This window comes from Parasteatoda tepidariorum, chromosome 11, assembly GCF_982258835.1.
Source record: "Parasteatoda tepidariorum strain Cologne lab strain chromosome 11, Ptep-v5.0, whole genome shotgun sequence".
Taxonomy (NCBI): domain Eukaryota; kingdom Metazoa; phylum Arthropoda; class Arachnida; order Araneae; family Theridiidae; genus Parasteatoda; species Parasteatoda tepidariorum.
This window is the reverse complement of record NC_141765.1, coordinates 91,474,801-91,495,681: the sequence shown is the minus strand read 5'-3', so window position 1 is coordinate 91,495,681 and position 20,881 is coordinate 91,474,801. Positions and strand designations below refer to the sequence as shown.

Below are 20,881 nucleotides of genomic sequence, written 5' to 3'. Positions count from 1 at the left end.
ATGATAGACAGTGCAAGATTTTTTTTCATTTTGTGATGTAACAAAGTTAACTATTAACCAATATTTTAGTCAAAAAAGGAATATTTGCCACTGCCTCGTTCAATATCAAAGATGTGGATTTCCAAACCTGTGAATAGAGAAGATTTTCTTTCTCACACATAGAAAACAAATCTTAATTACATAATGATGAAATATCATTTCTTGGTTACAAAAATTGAGAAAATATATAAATTTGAAAATGTAGTTAAGAAGCTCAACCCATAGCACATTGTATATTAACACAATATTTCTATTCAGATTTCTAGATGTTTTCCATTGTCATCTAGACAAGTCCCATAATAATGTTGCAAATCAGAAGTAAAAAGTAATTTAGAAATTGAAAAGCTACAAGAGTAAACGGGTTGCAAAATCTATTTTTCCATTGATATTTCTAGGATATTTTTACTTACTTATGGCAAGCAAATGGACAAAACTAAAGCAATACAGTAAATTCCAACTTGATGAATGCTATCAACAGCTTGCAGTACTCTACTCATCTATTGAAAACTCTGAAAAATATAATAGAAAGAGTTCATTAGAATTATCATCACAAAGCAAATTACACAGTTATATTTTTTTTACAAAACAATTGAGTGAAAAAAACATTAACAATACTGTTACAGGTAGCATAGACCACAGTGCTGGCGTAAAATATCCTCAGTGGCAGATGGATCATGGGTTAGAGTCCCCTTGCCATCAGGTTAACCGTGGGATGCTTTCGTGGTTTTCCTCTTCATGTAACGCAAAAGAGGGTTAGTTCCATCAAAAAAAGCTTTCCATGAAGGCAAATTTCTCGCAATACTTGATCACTTGTCTTCTGGTTGGGACACAAAATTACAAGGCTGCGTAGTTGAAAATTGGTAGTTGTAAATGCAAAATTGAAAAAAAGAATTTCCTTCCCGATGAGGTTTTCTGGGTTCGATGACTGGTCTATATGGGTTCGACTCCCGGCTTGAGCCAACCAAAAAGTTGAAATAAAAAATCATCTCTGTAAATGGGTCATAGGTTAAAATCCCTTTACCGGTTGGGCTAATCATGTAAGGTTTCCGTGGTTTTTCTCTCTATGTAACACTTGCATTTTTTTTTTTGTGTATGTGAAAAGATATACTCGACATTTGTTGTCATTTAATGAAACTTCGTGTAAAATGCTGAAAGAATTTTTCGAAACAATTAACAGGAATAGTTTGATGTAAAAATATCACATTTTGAGGAAATAAAGTGAAACTTATTACTACTATATCGTCCCAAATCTTTTTATTCTAAAATGATGAACATATAAATACTGGTAACTCTTAATAGATTTATCAACCTTGTGGTTGAAAATATAATGACATTCTATTAACAAGTCAATAAATCTATTTTTTTAATAAACAAATATTTAATATAAGAAGTGTTTTTTTCTCATTTGTAATGTATACCAATATTATAGAGTTTAAACATATTTTTACTTTTAGATAAAATTCTCAATTTTTTGCATTTTTTACAGACAATTTCAATCTTACATTTCATATTTCAAAATTTAAATAATGGAAATCATGCATTATAAAGAATCATATATATATATTTTTCTAAGAGGGATAAAAAAATTGTTAGGATAGTTTTCGGTATCCAAAGTGCAAATCGAATAATCGGTTAAGCCGTATAATATATAAAAGGGAACAGTACTTCAACTATTTTTTTTACTTTTTAAATAATATGAATTTATTTTAAATTTGTTAATAAATTATTGCATTATAAATTAAAAATGTTCAAGACGAACACAAAAACAACATTTTATTTTATCGTCAAACGTTAGACCGCGATAAGTGCCAAAATGGTTCGTGTCAAAATAAGTTTAAGATAACTTTTGACCAATAAAACATATGTTAATAGTTCACATTTAAACATTAGCTCATTTTGTTTTATAGCTGGTGTAGAACATTGAATCAGTAGCCCATGTCAGCTCCAATTTACAGTCAAGCATTGGGGCAAACTAGCCTTTGTAAAGGAATTTTTGATAGAACTAACCCACATTTGCGTTACAAGAAGAAAACCCCGAAAACCTCAAACGGTCATCCCGACGGCAAGGGTATAGCATTAGCTCATTGCAGTAAGTCCTTAGTCTATAAAAATTAAAAGATATTTCGTATCTTTCGCATTGCTCATTACTTTTATTACATTATAAGCTTCTGAGCTTATTTAAACAAAATTATGCAAAACTTTAGCTATTTTATAGCACAGAAAGTAAAGTTTGAATTTTGCAAAATTATCAAATTAAAAAAAGGTATGGTCAATACATGCTTTAGCTGATTCCTGATCGATAAATCGCAAGTTTAAATTTCAATTCCAAACATTTAATTTCATTCCAAACATTTCAAGGAAATCTTAAGACAAACGTGAAGTTTTCTTAACCCATCCACATTAGTTTCCACCGGAGCAAATTTCAGCCAACTTATTAATTAAGAAATTCCTTCTCAAATTTTTGCCCATTATAACAAATTATAGGAGTCATCCAAAAACAAAGTAGGTAGGTAGGTATTTTATTTACGTCGCACTAGAACTGCACAATGGGCTATTGTCGACGGTCTGGGAAACATCTCTGAGGATAATCTGAAGACATGCCATCGCAAATTTGATCCTCTGCAGAGAGGATGGCTCCCCTGATTCGGTCGCCCGACGACCTGCACTTGAAGTCGCGCACTTTACGGTAGAACAATTTAACTAGGACCGATATCGTGCACCTTCGGTCCCTACGAAGACTGATTAAACTGGTCACCTACCCGCTTACTGACCGCAGCCAGTGATGCTTGACTTAGGTGTATTATTGGGAACAGTGTCTTTACGATCAGTTCACTGCGGGACTCCAAGAACAATCAAAGCAAAGTTTACCTTAATTTTTACCTAGAAACAGTAAGTTTCAATTTCACCTCCAGAAGTTACCTCATTAAACAAAATTGTCATCCCAACGAAAACTTTCATTATGTCATCAGCAAAAATTAGGTTGCAGAAAAAATAAGCGTAAGATAACTTTTGCTTTAAAAGTTTGGAATACTGCTTAAAAATATTTATCAATTGTATTAAATAGTTTTCCTAACAAGTTTTGTTAGACCACCCATTAATAAAAAAAGTATGGTCAAAACAAGTTTCAGCTCATTTATTACATAGAAACTGTAGTATTATGAGAAAAAATTGCAAATAACTGTTGGCGCAACAAAGTTTTCATTACTATACCTATTAAAAAATATGACTAAAACAAGCTTTTGCAAACTTTTAATCTAGAAGGAAATTTTTCCTCAAAACAAATGCTTACCGCACAAAATTGTTAGAGCATATGCTGCTTTAACAAAACATATCGTTAGCTCTTCCTCCGGGAAAAGTTATGGCCAAAACAAGTTTCTCAAAAATTTACGACTTAATATGTACGAAACTACAGGTTTGAATTTTGCGACCAAACGCTTAGATCATTAAGGAAATCGTTGGCTGTCCTAAATGAAAAAAACTTTGCAAAACAAGTTTTAGGTAACTTTCGGCCTAGAAACTATAAGGTTGCATTTTGAATTCACGAATTGTAAGAAATATTTAGTATTAGTAATCAGCGCGACAAAAGGTTCCTTAATATTCCCACCAAAAAAATTATGACAAAAATTTTTTACCTAAATTATGACCTAGAAACAACAAATTAGAAATGGACCTCTAAACCTAAGTCCATTTTAGTAGCCCGTAACCATAACTAAAAATAATGGGAATTCAGTGTCGCATGTCAACTAGGACGTAACTAGGGATTCATAACTAGGGACTGCATTAGAAATTAGGAGATTGTAGGAGCCAGTTTATCGGAGGGCTTACTTGTCTTCACTTTAAGCCAAATTCAAACGTTACTTATGTAAAAGATGAGCTTAAAATATTCATAATATAATTAAATTATGATATATCCGTAAATTTGAGCTTGAATTTATTTCAATTTCTGTTATCAGACATCGCTCATAACCTCTCTCTCACTTTGCCCGAAAAAGTAAGCAAATCCCATTTCTCTTTTCGACTTTAGGTGCTTTCGTTATACAGTCAAACCTTGATATCTCAAACTTGAAGGGAGAGGACAAAAAATTCGAGATACCAAAAATCCGAATTATCGAAAATCGCATGTTTTTGATGGTAGAATAAAGAAAAATGCTCTTTAATACCTTATTTACTATTCCATATTTATTCTTAAAATACTTTTTACACTTTGATTTAAAAAAAGATTCAATTGTTGTTTGCTTTAGAGATGTGTAAGGAAGTTTGTTTGTAACACTTTCTTAGTGGACTATAGCTTTAAATGTCTCCTCTGACATATTTGGCTGCCTCTCAATAAATCTCCTTACAGTGTCCACTGCAGAAAGTGCTTGTTTGTTAGTAACATTGGGTGGTAAATCTTCGATTTCCTCATCCTCTTCTTCTGATAGTTCACAAGAAGCTTTCGTTTTAGCGATGATATCATTGTCATCCCACTGACCACACACTGTTACTGCATCATCTACGTTTACAAAGTCATGAAATTGCATGTCATCAAGTTTTATGAGTCCGTTCAATCTGTCCCAATAATTTTCGGTGTAGTTTTCAGCAGAATTAACGATATTGATTGTTTGACTACTTTCGTGATCTTTAATGAATCCAGCCTTCTTGAAACCATTCATCATCGTAGAGAAAGACACATCATTCCATGACGTCTTTATATACATTTTTAAAAAAGAGTTTATCATAATGAGAATTGGTTTTCTATTCTTAATTTTTTTATTATTTTTTTTGGAATAGTTTTTTATTCTCAGAAGAAAAATCTACACTATTTATGGAGGAAAAAAAAATTCAAGCTATCGAGGGATTAGAAAAAAAAATTCGTGAAATCAATTTTTTTTAACATTGATTGTATAGGAAATTTGAAGGGAATTTTTTTTTCTTCGAGATATCGAAAAATTCGTGAAATCGAGGTTCGAGTTAATGAGGTTCGACTATATTTGAACTGTCTGAAAATGTATTGAAGCACCAGAGTCTAATTCTTACCAGAGCTATGACGAATCACAAAATACAATTCTCCATCAAAGACAATATCCTATCCTATAAAATACAAAGTAATCAATAAGATAGGAATAAAACATCAGCCTTTTAAAATAATAATAAATTTAACACGCATATGAATATGTGGTCACTATATACTTATTTATTCGAAGAAAACTTTTATTACAATACTGTTCAATGCGTCCAATTCTTCCCCATACCTCCGTCAACCATAGTTAGCCCTTTAAACATAGGGATGAGTTATCAGTCGCCACCGGCAACAAGGAGAATATAATATATAAAAAATGGCGATTAAACAAATGCCTGCCATTCGCAACCTGACGTGGCTCTATTCCGCCAAAATTGCCCCATGTGCTCCAAAATCAGTGATTACGACATTTCGTATTACGCAAGAAATATGCGATTTTCACCGAAACTTTCACTCCACACATTCTTGTTGTTGTTGTCACTCACCCATACTAGCAAGCCTGTTGGGTGAAACTAGGCGAATTTTAAAGCTGAGGGTGCGTTTCTTGTTTTTCAGTAGCTCCATCTATAATCTACCATCTATGATCAAGACGACGTGCGTGACTTCAGACACACACGCCGCAGCCCGTTTGAAGGGTGGGCCCATTCATGCATCCACAGATCATAATTTTGACCTGAACCAGAGAACGATCTATTTCCAATTCAGATCCCCTAGAACAGTGGTCGGCAAACTTTTTAGCCAAAGAGCCAAATATGAACATTACAATAATTTTTAAAACAAATTGGGAGCCAAATCTGCTTGTTTAGTAAACTTTTATTACACTAAATAAGTAGTACACTAAATAAAACTAAATTTCATACTTAATAAATATTTATTAATGCGAACAATGTGCTTGCATCTCCTTCGAAAGTTTGCGTAAGTCAGGTTTGTATGCTGTTGTTTTTAATATTAGGCATGATTCCAAGTTCTCATCAATAAGAGGACTTCTCAGTTTACTCTTGATAATGTTCATGCTTGAAAAAGATTGTTCGCATATATATGTAGAACCGAAAAGGTAAAGAACAGCAAACGCGAGCTTTTTCAGCTGATCGTAAGAGTCAGGAATACTATTCCAAGCGTTGAATATGATCAAGTCTTCCTTCTCCAGGTCATTCAAAGCAGACCACTTGTGTTGTGATGCCAATTTAAAAGTATGCGCGCATGCTTGTGGTACCTTTGTATCACACCGGAGTACCCCAAAAACATACGAACAATTTCAGCCTGTAGCTTGTACGTGGTTTGTGTTTACGTTTACGAAAACTAATAAACTTTAACTCGATGTTCGTTACGTATTTTTACTACAATATAAAATTTTAATTACCTATCTACCTTATTTATTACCTTTTAATTTAAACAAAAAATTATACATGTTCTCGATTTATAGAAGAATTTTAATTTATCAAAATAAGATGTAATTTTTTTCTTAACAAGTTTTTTTTAAAATGAAAATATTATTGCGCCTTCCGTGGACATTTGTGCCAGAGCCGCACTTAAGAACCCAAAGAGCCACATGCGGCTCCGGAGCCGCACTTTGCCGACCACTGCCCTAGAAGTATGATTTGTTAAGGAAATATGAAGGATTTTGCGACCCGTCAGATTTAACATGCACCAGTCACCATTTACTGCTCGGGGATCGAACTCACGACCACTTGGACATGGGCCCAACACTCTATCAACCGGGCTATCCCGGCATGGCACGCATTCTTTCATTGACAGAAGAAATAAACTAAATAGGATTTTAATGACGAATAAAACTTTTTTTTAATCTTCTTCACTTGCGGCAAAACGAAAAAAAGATATTTACAGTGATAAAGGTTTCTTTTGAGAATAAATATTTTTTTTTTTAGATTTAAATTCTAAATTATTGTTTTTAACGGCGATTTTATTCAGGTGCATTTTTAGGAGTTGTTTTGGATTTTTTCTATCGTCGTTTCTTTCTAAAATTTTCGGCTACTAAGTTCTGCTTTAACGATTTTTTTTCGTCCATTTTTTTCTTTTTCTATAATTTTTTTTTATCTTTGTTTACATATATTTTCCAACTGTTTCTAATAGAATATTTTGCTTTTATGGCTAGTTTCTCCCGAAATTGTGGTAATAAGAAAAATTGAGATTTTAGAACTGTTTTTTTGTTTTGTTTGCTATTCTTTATTTGAAATTCTTTGTTTCGATCGACGCTTGTATTACAGCACATTATTTTTCAAGAGCATTTCTGATGATATAATTTTTTAAGTCCATTTTTTCCTAGATAATATGGAGAAATAAAATTTTGCTTTTGAATTCAAAACCATCTATTTTCCTCTTTTGCTTCATTCATAACTGTCAGAAACACTGTTAGTATCGTTTTCATGCCTGCTTTAAATTGTTTTTGATTTATTCCTCGCTATCTTTATTATTTTGCTATAAGTGGTGATTCTGTTATATATATTTTTTTCTATTTCTTGCATTTTTTTTTTATTCTGCCATTTCATTTTTTTTCGAAATGTAATCTTGTGCTTTTTTAATCGCAGTGTTTTTTAGTATATTATGTAAGCTAACATGAAAGACTGATAATTTGCTCAAAACTTTTAATAAATATAGATGAAAATTAAGTAAGATATTTGCATATTCCTCTTACTTTTCCCCCTCTACTTAATAATTTCTCTCTTTTCTCTTCATGTCAGTTAGGTTTGCACGCATTTCTCACTGTTGAATAATGAAACTCTGAACAGTTTTATTTTACACTAGATCAGTATTTCAGGCACACTGAAATTCGTTATCCAAGATTCACTTCGAAATCAAGTTAAATTAACATCAAATTTTAATTTATGGATGGTAAAAAAATAATTTAACAAAATATGTTGCGCTATATTAATCCCAATAATATCAGCTTTGTTTAGTATCTAATAAACTTTACGATTCGAAACTAACACAAATTTTATCTAGCATAACTGGTTCAAAAGATTTATATTTTGAGAAATGCTTTGCATAAATAATATGGATAGCTATTTTAATCGTTTTAAATTTTCAATTTTAGAAACAGTGACCCTTATAAAAAATGCTGGCAACAATTTCTTACTAATTTTGTCTTATTTCGCTCAGGAAAAAAATCATGATAAATTTAAGCAAAATTTACTTTTAGTTAAATTTGTCATCGAAATCCCAAATTTGAATTTAGATGCAAAACGATAGCGAATTATTGAAAATAGTTCGCCCAAAATTTTCGAAGGAGAAGCCACAAAAAAAAAAAATAAATAAATTCTGACTTGATGACGTAGGAAAAAGTTTGAACCTTGCAACTAATCTTTAGCAATTAAGATTCTCAACGTAGAAGCTTAAGACTTCTACTGGATCAATTGTAAGTTACAGAAATAAAAATTAAACATTGAGTTATACAATATAAAAAAAAAAACATTTTTCTACCAAAATATTTTTTTACATTTTTATCTCTGCACATATCTCATGTTATATCTCATGTTATATCTCATGTCATAATTTGACACAACAAGTTTGAATTTTAAGAGCGGACGTCTGCCCTTTGTAGGAAATTGTAAGCCCAAGTGTATGCGATTTTACCTACCAAAGAGTTGTTTGAAAAGCAATTTTTAGTTTTTTTGTGTTTAGAAAGTTTGAATTTTGCCTCCAAGTGATAGCTCACCATAAGAAATCGTCAGGCCCACAATTTTGTTTCGTTAGCAAACTTGTCAACTATACCACCAAAACTAGTTTTACTTAACTTTCGACTAAGAAATTATACAATTTATGACTCAGATACTTCAAGTAGGAATTTTTTCTGCCGACGCCTATTACAATGTCGTACGTTAGCATTGCTTATAATCTCCCCCCCCCCAGAAAAGAATTAGCAAATCACATTATTACCAGAACTATGGTGCATCGCAAAATACCTGTCAATTATATGTCATCCTCATCATTAAGACTATCATGCCTAATTTGAATAAAGTTTTCATATCATATCAAAATATTTAAAAAAATATTTATAAATTTTCGAAATTGTATAAAACTTTATGTACCTTTTAATTTATATAAAACTTTATGTACTTTTATGGGACTTTTAAGTTCAGCTAATATTTCCCTAAAGCATTGAATTGGAACAAAATATCCCATTGGAAATTGAAATTGTAATATAATTTTCCGTTTATCATTACTAGTTGACAACACACGATTATTTGAAATTGAACATCACCAATGTAACCATTTAGATGTTGGTATTTCGTTCTAAGACGCCATTTTACGATTCCTCAATTTCCTTCCTCAATTTTCAGCTTTCTACCTTGATCAAGTTTGCAAGTAAGTGAGTTGGTGACCGATATCAATAAACGATGTTATTTAAGACATTTAAAAGCCACATGTTGCAAACTTTTTTTTAAACTTCGATTAAATTATATTTTTTTTAAAAAAAAACCTTTTAAAAATAATGTGAGGCTATAAAAATTTAATTGAGTAATAAAAGTAATAAATATGTGATAAAACTCAGTTAAGCATACTGACTTTTAAGGAACGTTATGTAAAAATATTTGGGGGGGGGGGCAAAATATATTTAATGTATAGATTACAACTTTGAAATATGTGAATTGTTAAAGAATTCTCCTTCTACATGATTTTTTCAACCAAGAATTGGTGAATTCCAAATTCTCAAAGTATATTTTTTTACATTGACGTACTTTTACAGTAAACGAATTTTAAAATAAGCAATGAAAAAAAATAAGCAGTTGTTTATTTAATGTTTTTCGCAACTTTGCTACTTTTTCTGTTCACTTGCCACATAGCGAGTAGTTATTTTCAGGTCTAATAAAAGGGGTTAAAGGGTTTTGATGTTTGAAAATTTTTTTTGAAAAAAATATGTGATAGTTTTTATGGTTGCGTTTATGGACTAAACTCTTTTAGTTAGTTAATCTCCTTCCCAATGTATTGTTTTTTGCTTCTTGTATGGCGCTACTGAGGGTTTTTTTTTGACGCAGGTATAGATACCGGAATTTAAACACTGAATTTCATAGAAAAAAATATTAAATTTTTTAAAAAACATTTTCAAATGAAATATTATTTTCATATCAATATCCAATGTTTAATAGTTTTAAATTTGTTTCTTTTTTTTATAATAAGGTTTAATTTATTTTCTTTTATAATTTCAGCTATAGGTCCTCATCTTTTTAAACACTCAAAAAATATTTTTAAGCCCTATTTACATTAACAAAATGCAAAATAATTTTTCAAAGACTTAATATGATCATGATAAAATAACTAATTTCTGACAAAGAACTGTTTTCTTAATTATTTTAGCCACCATAAAAAGATCGAGAGATTTTTCGGATCGATTTCAGATGGTGGAAAATGAAGCCTGAAATTGAAAATATTTTGCAAAATGCAGCGGAGTTGCACATGAGAGGGCAAGAAACTCAACGAACTCAGCTCAATATACGCACAAGTGAACCCGCAAGTATTGCTTCAAACAGGTAAAATGATTGGAGCATTCATACGCTACTTACTGATGGTACGCTGAAATGCACTGTGTTTGAATGAATGTAAAACGTTGAATAGAACATTGTTAAAACCACGCTTTTGCATTAAACATTGCGAAAATCTCATTTCTGGAAAGTCAAAATTGAGCACTTTTTAAAACTAAAAAAAAAAAAAAAAAAAAAAAAAAAAAACCTTTAAGGGCTTTTAAAAACGTAATTAAGCATCTTTAAGCCCTAAGCACCATGACTAGTAAGGAATTGACAGGAAATTTTCCTATGAGAAGATATTTAAGCTTACCTTCCAGTTTTTTGAGATTAAAGTCATAAGTGTCTTCCAGTTCGTTCATAGCAGTGACCTCTTCCTAGGCAGCGCTAAAGTTTGTTTTTAATACTTTTTGAATATGGTCGCTCAACACTATTCCTCAAGCTGCAGAGACAAAGATATTTTTTCATACACAAAATTTATGTCAAATTGTTCATTAAGTATTGGTTGGCAATTAAAAATAAAATCAAATTTTTTATTTATTTATTTGATTTTATTGGATTCTTGTTCAATTTATATAAGCTTTTTTTCTTTCTTTTTTTTAATTTTCAAGCAAAATTATCTGATAAAAAGTATTAACAAGGTTGCCACTGATATCTGTAAAAAAATCCCTATGTTTTCCCTGTTCATATTATGAACACTATATTAAGAGGATACACACATTCACTGTGAACTATATTAGGATGAAGATGATAGTTTTAGTTGCTAAAAAAACTTGGGAGAATTAAGCTCAACATAAAACAGATAATGATATAGAAAAAGAAATAATATAATATAGCTGAACTATCATCTTTAAATATCCCATAGATTGCGTTTGAGAGGACTGAATTTTTTAAAAGGAAATAAAATTCTCGGTTTGTAAGGAAAAATACAAATTTTCCCGCATTTTCCCTGTCATTTTAGCTGACTTTTTTAAATCCCCTGTATTTTTCCTGTGGAGTGGCAACGCTGATTAACAATTCTTAATATTATTCAAAAACAATGAAATAGCTAAAATAGTTATTATTTGAAACGAAAATTTTTAAACGAAGCACAACAGGAGGCGTAGCCAAATCTTTCAACAAAAAATAAGCACCTTTTAAGTACTTTAAGCATGCAAAAAATATTTTTAAGATCTATGTACATTAACAAAATGCAAAATAATTTTTAAAGACTTTACATGATCATGCTAAAGTAACTAGTTTACGAAAAAGAACTCTTTTCTAGATTGTATTAGCCTTTATAAAATGATCAAGAGATTTTTTGGTTTGATATCGAAGGGGGAGGGTCTGAAATTGAGAATATCTTGCAAAATGCAGCAGAGTTGCACATGCGGACTCCCAGCATTTCATTTATCATGTAAAATAATTGGTGCTTTTATTCGCTATGGACCGATGGTATGCCGAAATAGATTGTGGTTGTATAAATTGTGAAAACGTTGAATAGAACTATGTGAAATATACCCTTAAAAATATTTTTACTCACGTTCCAAAAAAAAATATATATATAGATATCATAATTAAGATCTGTGCAGTAATAAAAATTATTTTTTTCTATCGTTTACAGTTTTTAATTTATGAGCATAAAAGCAACAAAATTCAAAAACATTTTAAAAATTTATATAATCATAATAAAATAGCTAGTTTCTGATAAATATTTCAGAGAAAATTGCAAAAAATATGCTTTTTTTTTATCATTTAGTATGACAATTGACACAGCAAAAAAAAAAAAAAAATCACATTTTCGAAAAGGGAAAATTAAGCACCTTTTAAAAACATCCAATGAAAAAAGCACCTTTAAGGGCTTTTAAAAAAAAGAAGTCTAAAATAAGTACCTTTAATCCCTTTTTAAAAACGCTACGCGCCAGGTGTAATAATCATAACAAACAAATCACTAAATAATTAAAATCAGTGAATTTCGTCACAGTTGAATTCCAAGCGCAACAGAAGGGAAATCACAAAAGTATTTTTTTCTAAAAAAAATTATTCAATATTTTTGAAAAAAAAATTCGACTAGGATATGCTTACGTTAGGATGCGATGTTTGACATGCACTGTTATTTCTGCTAAATTCTGTGATTTGTACCATCCTAAACATTATCTGTAATTTTTTTTAAAAAAATTATCACATTTCAAGGCAAAATAAATTATTATAAGACTTTTAAAATTGCAAACACATTTCTTTTTGAATCCAAATCATGCATCGTAACAGAGAGGGTGTGAAATGTAACAGAGTACATGTGCAGTAAATGTACAAAATTTGGCAAAAAGTTGAAGGGAAATATCAAAAGTGACTCTGCGGTTATTTAAAGTTGGAGTTGGCAGCACTGCAATAATATCTGACAAGTGAACCTATGCTACATCTTTGTTGTTATATTTGAAATTTTTTACTTTACCAGACAGTGTTAAAATAGATTTTATTGTAAAAACCAGTTATTAAGTTAAAAGGCTAAGTTAAAGGTAAAGGTGGTAATGAATAAAATAAACTTTAAAAAAAATTGTAACAAAGGGGCAAATAAATATTTGAGATAGTTTTTGACTTAAAAAACAAGAATTTTTTTTGCTGACAGAAATCACTTCATAATTAGTATCAGGAACAATTTATTTTACAATATAAATCAAACTATATCTGTAAAATCGTAATATTTTTAATAACTTATTCTTCTTTAAAATCGACAGTTTTTTTAATAGAATAAGTCAAACTTATGAATGCTCTCTATTTATGATAAATTTTACTATTATCATGTATAAATCCAAAAAATAACTTCTGAATTCATAAATTACAACAAATTTTCTTTAAAATGATACCAAATACAAGGACATTGCTTAAACTTAAAAAATTCATTACTGGTTTCATTTGGCATGTAATTCAATCATAGCTCAACATTTTACTGGATTTTAAAGACTGTCGATTACATATCTGGTGAAGTGTAAAGTAGTTTATATCAGATTTTTTTAATGAAAAAAAATTTAAAAAATTACCCTGGGCAGAACAAACACTTCATCATAATACACTAAATATATATTTAATGAGTTTTAATAGCACTTGTATTTAAAGAACCAAAAAGTAAATGGGTAAAATTGAAATATGTTTACTGCCAGTAAATTATTTTTTGTACAGTTAATGGAAAATTATAATTTGAAAATTTATAATTCAAATATAATAATCTATATACAATAAAAACTTCATTAACACTTAGAACTATCTTTAAAAATATCACAATCTGGAGAATAGATTTATAATTATATTCAGTCCTAGCAGCAAAGGAGAAACAAATTTAAAAAAACACATGACTACCATTTAAGTGATTAGTGTCAAATTTAAGCCTGATGCCTTCTTAAGTGCTGCCAAAACGAAAAAGCATTTTTAATTTATTAGATTTCAAAAAATACTAAAGTTTGAAAGAAGTTTTTTTTCTACACTTGAATCATCTGCATCTTTATAATTTTTTTTTTTTGGGGGGGGGGGGATTATTTGATTTAAAAATTTTTTTGTAGTACACTCATTGTAAAAGTGTTCCCACAATTCAATGTAATTTATTTTTTAAAGTTAATTACACTTCAAAATTTAAATATACTATTATTTAATTCAAAATTTTAATATATTACAAAAGCAGTTTTCGGTATGCTGTTATTTTAATTATTTAAATTGTTTAAGTTAAAATTATTAATTGCTTGAAAATTAATTCTCATATTTGCTATTGCTCACATCTTTTTTACTATAATTGTTTCATAATCCTTCGAATTAATCAGGGGTGAATTTCAGAATCAAAATGCTTATCCAATATTAAAAAGACTCTTAACCAATTCATACCTTTAGAATTTAGATTTTAAAAAAAATTTTTTAAATTTATTCTAATATTTTTTCTTCTCTTTTCATTAATCTTTAGTATTTTCCATATTTTCTCTACATTTTAAACTTATGTGCATAGATATACATTGTTAGTTCAGACACTCACATAGAAACACTTATACACACAATCATTGCAATGAAAAGGAATATACACAATTGTAATAGAATTCCTTGAGCCATCATTTTGAGAAAAGTGAGAATACTCACTACATATTCATCTTCATAGCCTTCTTCATCATCTGGTTCCCCACTGTTTGGATCACAATCTTTAACTAAGTACTTTAATGTGTTACTCAAGGTTCCAAGTACTGAAAAACATTATAAGTTTCAGTATAAGTACACAAAACAATTTGCTTTTTAACACAAAATTAAAAAACACTTAGGTAAATCGTTAATGTCTAAACTTCTATACTTAGTGCAATACTTTAGGTGACCTGACACTGATGTTAAAAATTTTAATTAATTAGCAAAAAGTCTAGTTTCAGCCTCTACCTAGGTATGTTGCTTCATTTCTTGTGACCTGCATGCTTGATTGCAGGGTTAATTGATCACATTTCAAATGACAAATTTAAATGAAAATTTATTAACATGTTCATAAAACTTTTAATTAAAATAACGACTATGTGCATGGTGCAAAAGACTACTGGAACAAAGAGAAACACGTGAGTAATACAGAAGAGGGAGCATAAGTTTTTAATGCGTTTTTGTAAGACTTGCTTGATTATTTCTTTAAAATATACACTGAACAATAAAAATGAATTAAAAATCATTAAACTTAAGTGTTGCTTTTTCTTTCCCTCACTATACATGCACGCGATTTACTATTAAACAGGTAAAGACAGGCTGACCAACAGGTTTGTATGGTTTGTGTGATTTGTTCTCTTGTTCATTAGATCAGGGTGCGCAGCCAAATATTTCAACAAAAAATAAGCGCATTTTAAGTACTTTTTAAGCACTAAAAACATTAACAAAATGCAAACTAGTTACCAAAGACTTTTCATAATCATGATAAAATAACTTGTTTCTGATAGAGAACTTTTCTCTTGATTACATTAGCCATCATAAAATGATCGAGAGATTTTTCGGTTCGATTTCAGAAGTGGAAAATGAAGCCTGAAATTGAGAATATCTTGCAAATTGCAGCAGAGTCGCACATGAGAGTGCAAGAATCTCACCGAACCCAACCCAGTAGAAGTACATAAGGACCCACAAGTATTTCATCAAACATGTAAAAGGATTGGCGCTTTCATACGCTACGGACCGACGGAAAGCCAAAATGCATTGTGTTAGAATGACTTTCGATAAGGTTGAATAGAACAATGTGAAAACTACGCTTTTGCACAATACGTGGCGAAAATCGACATGGTAAAGAAAAAAATTCATTGCGAAGAGGGGAAATTAAGCACTTTTTAAAAACACCCATTCAATGAAGCACCTTTAAGGGTTTTTAAAACGAAAATCGAAATCAAGCACTTTTTAAAAACGCTACGCACTATGTAGATTAAAATTTCGCTCTATTTTGTTAGGTATTCTTTGGCCAAGCTGTAACTTATGTCTGTATGCTGATCGAGGAAAAATTTTGGAATGATCACTATTTTCTTTAATGGCTAAAGTAGCGGTTTCCGAAATGGTTCTCCGCAGAAACTTATGGTTCCATGGAAGATTTAAAGGAGCACCGAGACTTAGAACTTTATAACATTTTTGAAACCTACAAATATATTTAGGTGCAATGATTAAATCATTATTTAATTAATATTTCGGATGTCTTTACTATATTATTTAAAGTAAAGTGACAAAAGAAAAGGCACTTGCTTTTGAAAAAATAAATGCGAATAACTTAGTGATAGGATTTATACAAATGTGCATTAGTCTTTCCCATTGTGATCTTCAAATCAAAACTAAAATCGTTAGTAAAGAAATGTGCTTCCTGAACAACTAATTTAAACTTAAGTTCTTTTCAGTTTTCATTTCAACGGCTTATTTCATCACTTTTAGTTTATGAAACAAATCCATATCTAGATTAGATTCTACTTGCGATTTCAACTGTCGGATATCAAACCTAATTTAAGATACGAAAAAATGTCATTACTCCAATTAAATATTTTGAAAATAAAATAGCACTTTATTGGTTAATAAATTTATAATTGTCTTTTAGTAGTTTTTGATAATTAGCAGTCTTTCATATTAGTGATTTTTAATAATTGTTTGTATATTCACCTAATGAACTTAATTTATGAAATCGGGGTTCCACAGAGGGAAGTTTGATTACTAAGGGTTCCAGAAACGAAAAAAAAATTGTGAACGGCAAGGATAACGCATAATTTAAAATGTTAAATGAACGGCAAGGATAACGCATAATTTCTAATAAAAACTACTAGTTAACCAAATTAATCAATTTATCAGAAGCTGGATACAGGATGTTTTTGGTCGTAACATTTTTGGCATTTGCGATAACAAAAATTTTTGTCAGGCTGACGATTCCTCACACTAGCAGTTAATGTTCTGAGGAAATTAAAACACGTGGTTGTTTGGTCGGTTAATGGGATAAGACATATTTTTGACCATATTTAACAAAAAGTTTTGTTGTTCCAACATGAGGAGGTTAGATAATAATAGAGAAAAATATATTACGATTCACTGCAAAATGAAGAAAATTGTGATCCCTTGCTGCAATCACAGGTTACCCATTGGCAAAATGTTTTTTTTTTTCTTTTTTTTGAAAAGAAACTTTATTGTGTTTTAATTTATAACAACTTCAACTGTTAATCCTGAACTGCTTGGTATACAGTCTCGCAGACATATTTAAATGCAGCTCAGAAACATTCTGTATAATTCTTTCGATGACTGAATAGACATTGAGCAGCCGACTCACAGCGTATGATTTTTAAAAAGAATGAATATGAATCGCGATATGTGTTTTGAATGAACGTGAATATGGATCACGAAGTAGGATTTTTGAATAGCGAGAAAAATAGCAACGTATGATTTCTTAAACGCCAAAATACGAATCACGATTTGTGATTTTTATATCTCATGAATATGAATCGTGATGGATGATTTTTAAATCACGTTTTGTTTATACGAAATGCGATTTTTAGATCGTGAATACGAATTATGATGAGTGACTTTTAAATTGCGACTGCTATAAAAATAAGCGTTTGAAAAAATACTTATATTTGTGTTGAAATTGACTCAGAGCACGTAAGTGATAATTTTAATACGCGATGCAAAACTCGCGTGTCGTGAAACTATAGTAATAAAAATATCAAGATTTTTTAAACGGTGGGGAAAAGCATAGTAATAACTACCGAAAAAAACTATTAAAATCCCTTCATATTTACGATGCAATAGGCATAAATAAAGCGAGTTAAAAAATGGTTATCTAAATGAGCTATTCCTTACTCGCGATTCATAATAATATCGTGCTGAAAATAACGAAATTTTAAAAATGCGAAGCAATAACTTCCGAAAAAAGTATCAAAAGTCATTTAGAGTTGCGATGAAGTTTTTGCATATAAAGAGTTTCATAACTTTCGAAACGTTAAGAGATATTTCGATTTCATAAAAAAATCGCGATATCAGAAACTACGTGAAAACGAGTGGCAATGACTACCGAAAATTCAATTGATTTAGGACGAAGACACACGAAAAGTGTCAATAATAATGTCGTATTAAAAATATTTGGATAACTATAAATATTATGTCTTAAAACTATGAGTAAATCCGCAGCATTAAACATCGAAAAAAAGCGATCGAAAAACTAAATTGGTAGAGATAGGGTACATCAAAAACTTTATTCTAACAATTCAAAACTAACTTTCCAATTAACTAACAATTCAAAATTTCCGAAATTTTTTTATTTATTTTTTAAAATTGAATTATTTACTTTTTTCATTTTGTTCAGGTTGCAGCCGCGGGGGACACATCGAGGATTGGCGGGCCGCATGCTGTGCCCCCCTTCTTTAGACAATTACAGGGGTGCTACTCGCAAAATATCAAATTGTCTCACCAGAAATTGCATTTCGTCTCAGTTAAAATCTCTTTTTGGCTCAGTTTGTCTCAGCTAAAATTATTTCTTGACTCAGTTTATCTCAGCTAAAATGACTATTAATCAGTTTGATAACAATATAAAGATAATTTTCAGGATCCATAAAACCATTAATAGCATACTAGGAGTACTACAATTATACATACGTTCACTATTGCTAGGATTTTAAAAAACCTGCATATGGTGGACTCTGTTGTTTTCATATACATTGCATTTATCATTTATGCCAATGAATAGTATCTGTTACAGAATTTTACAAAGTAAATTTTAACTTTCTTATTTTTTAAAATATAATGGTGTAACCTCTCTAAAAAGAAATATCTATTTAGTTTTGGTAATTCAAAAGGGAAAATGCCCATTTTATTTTGAGCTCAAATTTCATCTCAAAATATATAACTATTCAGTTACAATGGAAGGTCTACAGATTTCAATAATTAAAAGAGAAATTCAGTAATTAAATAATGAGAGTTTAAGAAAATGTAAATAACACACAAAAAAACCACTCTTTGATAGAATTCAGGAGGTGCAGTGAAATTTTGAAATATTTTAGGTAGGAATTTTTCAAGAAAATTTTAGGGAGCACTTAATAGCCAAAAATTAGCATATATAAATTTTTATATCAAAACAGAAATATATAAAAACTATTATAAACAATTTAAAAAGACACATATAAATATACTTTTCTTTCTAAAATGACTTGGATCCTTTATTAAGTATAAAAGTAAACTTTTTTAGTTAATTGGCATTGACTAGTAGATTGTACTTTCTTGCATTCACAAGATCAGTTAGTTCTTTTAATTTATATAGCTAAATACACAATCATGAAATGTAATTATGAGTGCACTTGGTAATTGTTTAAATGCAACAACTGTAGAAAAATATATCACACCTTTACAGTAACTAATTCAAGAAAAAACTTAATTCTACTTCTTTCTAGAATCGTGATACTGGATTTTAAAATCGCGTGAATATGAATTGCGATATTGGGTTTTAAAAATCGCGTGAATATGAATCGCGATATTGGATTTCAAAATCGCGTGAATATGAATCGTGTGGTTAGATTTTAAAATTGCGTGAATTTGAATCGAGATTTTGGATTATAAAATCATGTAAACATGAATCGCGCTGCTGGATTTTAAAAACACAAATCACGATGTTGGATTTTAAAATCGCGTGAATATGAATCACGATTTTGAATTTTAAAATTACGTGAATAAGAATTGCGCTGTTGGATTTTAAAAACGCGAAAATACAAATAGCGATATTGAATTTTTAAATCGCGTAGATAAGAATCACGATGCATAATTTTTAAATCACGTGGATACGAATCGCAATGAATAATTTTTTAAAAGCGTACAAATACGAAAAACGAGATCTGATATTACAACTGCGTGATAACGAATCGCAATATTGGATTTAAAAATGCGTGAATACGAATCGCGACGTTGGATTTTAAACTCGCGAGAATACAGATCGCGATATTGAATTTTTAAATTGAGTGAATAGGAATTGCTAGTACGATTTTTAAATAGCGTAAAAAAAATCGCAACTCGTAAGTTTTAAATCAGTTAAATACGAAAATCGATGATTGATATTAAAATCGTCAGATTAAAAATCGCGATTTTAGCATATTCCAGCCCAGCTCCTAATTCCGAAAATCAGCCAAACAAAAACAAAAAAATCAAATCTCGGCTGTCGAAACGAAACGCTTAGACTCCTTTCCACTCTATAGCGGAAGTCGCGGTAGTCCGACTATCGTTCCGGCGGCTTGGGTTTCTCCAATTGGACTCCCTAAAAATTTTAGTTTTTGGAACATGGTCGGAAATTTTAAAAATTGGGAGAAAAAAGCGGATTTCCGCTTTTTCGCGGAAGTCTTTCATCCCTGAATAATTATGTGCACTGTACAGTTTCCTAAGAAAAAAAAGCAAGATAATAACCAATAGTATAAGGGAAGAATACCCTCTTTTTTTACAAGATCACGTGCATACGATACTGATTGCTACTCACTGCTGTACATAATCCAATTGTAAGCACGAAACGCATATTCTATATGCATTCCAATAGCTGATTTGCCAAACGGAATTTCTGACATTTAAATGACGTATTTAGGAGGCGTGAACAGCAAAATGCTTTCCTGTGACTCACGGCGATGCGGATTAATATTTGAAACTGAATTCAGGTTTGTCAAATTTTGGACGTTTTGTCTCAGAAGGGCGCAGCTTTGGCAGAAACTGAGCTGAATGTCGCAAAATGGTGCAGTTATGCCGTTTTGTCTCAGTTTGTCGCAAATGGCGCAAGCGTAGCACCCCTGCAATTAAAAATAAATTTCTTTAAAAGAGTTTGACATACATTTGCTCAATATATCCTTCAATGATGTGTTTTTTAAAGATCAAGTGCCATTGCCTGCCATACATTTGCCCGGAATATCCT

The 20,881-nt window shown here is 30.4% G+C and overlaps 1 protein-coding gene across 1 annotated transcript in view; it reads right to left on the bottom strand.

Moving 5' to 3' along the window:
* The window catches only part of LOC122268424 (disco-interacting protein 2 homolog C-like), a 120,646-nt gene that overhangs the window by 29,760 nt on the left and 70,005 nt on the right, over window positions 1-20,881 (bottom strand). The window contains exons 6-9 of the mRNA XM_087154802.1: window positions 14,611-14,711; window positions 10,829-10,957; window positions 5,056-5,109; window positions 450-548 (exon numbers count right to left, since the gene is read on the bottom strand). The gene's annotated coding sequence lies outside the window, so the exon portion shown is untranslated. The remainder of the gene's footprint in view (window positions 1-449; window positions 549-5,055; window positions 5,110-10,828; window positions 10,958-14,610; window positions 14,712-20,881) is intronic.